This window comes from Solanum pennellii, chromosome 6, assembly GCF_001406875.1.
Source record: "Solanum pennellii chromosome 6, SPENNV200".
Taxonomy (NCBI): domain Eukaryota; kingdom Viridiplantae; phylum Streptophyta; class Magnoliopsida; order Solanales; family Solanaceae; genus Solanum; species Solanum pennellii.
This window is the reverse complement of record NC_028642.1, coordinates 29962173-29966178: the sequence shown is the minus strand read 5'-3', so window position 1 is coordinate 29966178 and position 4006 is coordinate 29962173. Positions and strand designations below refer to the sequence as shown.

The window sequence follows — 4006 nt, the reverse complement described above, 5'->3', positions numbered from 1 at the left end:
GGGGGGGAGTTGATTTGAGGGTAGGGATAACTTTTTTAGCAGTTTTGATCTTCTCTGTTTTGATCTTCTCTTCTTTCTGATTCTTTAATTGTTCACCATCGTTTCAAGTAAACAAAGCTCATCATGGTTGAGATCACTGGCCAAAGTTCCACCATAGCAGTGGGAAACACAATTGACGTAAGTAATCCTCTTTACATCCATGCATCTGACTATCAAAATCTAGTTTTAGTTACTGTGAATTTTGAAGGAATCGGCTATTGATCATGTAGGCGAAGTGCAATGAGGTCCTTATCTATGATAAACAAGTTAGGTTTTATTACCGGTGAACTCAAACGACCTTCCCTTAATTTCCCTCAGTACTGTCAATGGGAGAGATGTGACAATATGGTCACATCATGGATTCTTAATTCTCTTAGCAAGGATATTGCGGATAGTGTAGGATATGTTTGTGATGCTGCAAAGTTGTGGAAAGAGTTGGAGGATCGCTATGATCAAACGAATGGGGTAAACTTTTTCAGATTCAAAAAGAGATCAATGATCTCAATCAGGGTATACTTGACGTTACTGTGTATTACAGCAAAATGAAGAAACTCTGGGAGGAATTAAGTAAGTTGAAAATTAAAAATCAATGCAGATGTGTATGTAATTGTGCTGGAAAAGACACTATGCATAAGGTAGAACAAGATAAGAGGTTAATTCAATTCTTAATGGGGCTGAATGAAGTCTACACAGTTATTAGAGGTAGTATACTGTTGATGAATCCCTTACCATCTATGGCTTAGTACTTTGCCCTGTTAGTTCAAGAAGAGAAACAATGATAATTCAAGCCTCAAAGTCAGATATTCGCTGAAAGAAGTTCAATAAACTCTTCTATAAATACTAGCTCATCAAGTTCTTCGACTGGAAGACCATTCAGAACAAACTACTCATCCAACAATCAATCTACAAAAAATAATCTAGACCTTTATGTAGTCATTGCAGGAGAACAAGGCACACCGTTGATAAATGTTACAAGTTACATGGCTATCCTAACCAGAACACCAATTGTACTGGACAATCTTTCAATCAGAAAGATACACCAATACTCAGAATCAAAGAGAATCAGTCAACAATCAAAACCACAAGTTTGCTAAGGGTAAAGGAGTAGTAGCTAATGTTTTTGCAGATGATATAGGAGTAATTGATGAATCTCCATATGCCAATCTCACTAGTGAACAATATAGCCAGCTTATTAGTCTATTGCAGCATTTTCAGTTGGGGAAAATAGGAGATGGAAACAATGTGGAGTTCGAAACTTTGCAGGTATTCTAGCTTGTCATTCATCTACTGATTTTAATACACTTTCATGTGTTTATCTCAAATCAAAGAATGGCTTATGGATACTAGATTCAGGAGCTACACACCATATGACCTTCACTAGAAACCACCTTTTTAACATCACAACATTGCCATACCCTTTCCTAGTAAAATTGCCAAATGGATACAATGTTAAAGTTACTGAAGTTGGAAATGTAAGGTTTACTGATAGGAACACATTGTACAAAGTTCTCTTCATTCCTTTCTTCAAATATAATCTAGTCTCTATCAGTTCTCTAGTTTCACATCTCAAATGTATTACTTCCTTCTATGATTCATCTTGTATCTTGCAGGGCCTTTCTCTGAAGAGCCCTCTGGAGATTGGTAGAGCACAAGATGGATTATATTTCCTTTGTTCACACTGTTTGCTAAAGATCTCATCCATCCCTTAACAATTAATTACAGTTCAATCAGTTCAATGCCCTTCTTTCCATAACAATAAAATAGTCTCTCCTTGTCAATGTTCTTCGCATGTTTGCAATTTGACTTCACATAACAATTCTGGTTCATTTTCCAATGTAAGAAGTCCGTTTTTTCATTCTGTTTCAAATGTAATGAACACCATTCCAAGTAATGCACACAATGTTGTTTCTGATTCTATGTTCCATTCACAGCATACAAATTACAATGATCTGCTATGGCATTACAGGCTAGGCCATGTACCATTTATAAAAATGAAGGGCATCTCATCAATCCCTGTGAAATTTTCCCCTAAGCAGTCTTTCATTTGCAACATATGCACTATGGCTAGATAGACCAGACTACTCTTCTACCCAAAACTCACACTACATCTAAACTGTTTGAATTACTTCATGTTGATCTGTGGGGACCCTACCATGTACCTACTCATGAAAATTTCAATATACTTCATTACCCTAGTTGATGAGTTTAGTAGATGCACTTGGACACATCTACTGAGTTGTAAAAGCAATGCATTGCACATCTTCAAATCTTTTGCCAATATGGTTGAAAACCAGTTCAATACAAAAATTCAAACCATAAGATCATACAATGGTCTTGAATTTGTAAACCAAGAATCCATCATGTACTTTAAGTCCAAGGGAATACTTCACCGAAAATCATGCCCTTTCACACAAAAAATCATGCCGATTTGATCTTAACCATTTTCTAATCTTGTTCTTGTAATGTTGTACCAGAGCCAACCTTATGCTCACCTCTGAACACTTCAAGTTGCTGCTCTTTGGTGCAATCAAGAAGGTAAATCCTTAAGCTTTTTTGTAAATTGACTTAGTGCCACTATTTTTAACGAGTCTTTTTGCCTCTTTTTTTCTTTCTTTGTGCACAATACAGGATGATGGTTTAGAAGCTATACAAGCCTAGTGTGTAGTTAGGTGTTAGTGTAGATTTTTTGTTTTTTTTTTCATATCGATGGAACAAGTGTAGTTGGAATTGTCTTAGTCAGATACATTAGTTACTTCCAGCTTAGGTTTTCACCTTTCCATCTACCAGGTTAGATCATTACTATCATATGGTATTTTTGACTAGATTATGGAATGTCTTCTTCCTTATGATTTGAGCAACATCAGCATGTACATACCATGTTATATCTCATCCTCTTTAGTGCATCATCTAGTGGTAATTTGTACTTCCAAAATCATCACATAAAGAAGATTTTTACAGGAAGTCCTTTAGACCACATGTTCTAATAGGTCTCCCTCTTCTGGCCTTTGAGTCTGATGTACTACCATGGAATTTGAGTCCTCTAGTGACTATTATGCGCTGTCAATCTCCTTTTTAGTGTTTGGTAGTTGTATGGTTTTAGTGATGTGCTCCACTATATCCTTAGGTAGGAGCTGTGTCGATTTCTCCTTATTCCATTCTCTATTGGTCTGCACATCATTAACATTCTGAATTCATTCATCACAAGAGATTTTGATGTGGCATAGTAGAGTGCACACAATCCTATCCAGTTGTCATACAGACTTGAGTATTTCCTAGTATGACACCATATATAATGTCTCTTAAATCTCTACTCTTTAGTGTAGAATTTTTATTCTTTTTTCATATGGATGGAAAAACTGTAGTGGGAAATGTTTAGTTGCTATTTCATGTGTTTTTGAGAACCCTCACTTCATATGTATGAGAAAGAGGAAATGGATGTTGAAAAAAGAAGACTTTACAGTGAGTAGCCATTACCAAATTTAATTTGGGAGACATCCTCTCGTTTTGTAAAAAATAATGTATGGGACAGTTGGTAGGCTTCTAAACATGGTTTCCAAGTAGTGTTCTAAACCAAGGCAAACAAGTTGTGACTTAGCAGGAAGATTCCATTTTCTATGGCTAAAGATTGACATGAAAAGCCCATATTTTTTATATGACACATCTTTTTCTCACAGAAAATATAGAGGCAAATCAAATGCTTGTAGTAGTAAAAACTTATTTAAGTATTTTCTAGCTTTTGGCATTTATTGTTATGCTGTGGTTTCATGATTCTTGCATGTTATGCACTACATCTTATTAATGTCATGTTTTCTTCACTGTCAATTTTCCATTTTATTAGGTGCTTTACTTGGGAGAGGGTAGGGGCTAAGGGATAGGGGGTAGGAAAGGGGTAGGGTGTAGGAATGAGGAAGGGTGTAGGAGGGGGTAGAGGGTAGGGGGTAGGAGGGTTGGAAAGGGGGTAGAGGGT

General features: G+C 36.3%; 1 long non-coding RNA gene across 1 annotated transcript in view; it reads left to right on the top strand.

Annotated features, from left to right (window-relative positions):
• Nucleotides 1-11: 11 nt before the first annotated feature.
• LOC107023490 overlaps nucleotides 12-4006 on the top strand; it is a 12253-nt gene continuing 8258 nt past the window's right edge. Inside the window, exons 1-3 of the long non-coding RNA XR_001457209.2 lie at nucleotides 12-177; nucleotides 973-1302; nucleotides 2514-2574. This is a non-coding gene — a long non-coding RNA (uncharacterized LOC107023490). The remainder of the gene's footprint in view (nucleotides 178-972; nucleotides 1303-2513; nucleotides 2575-4006) is intronic.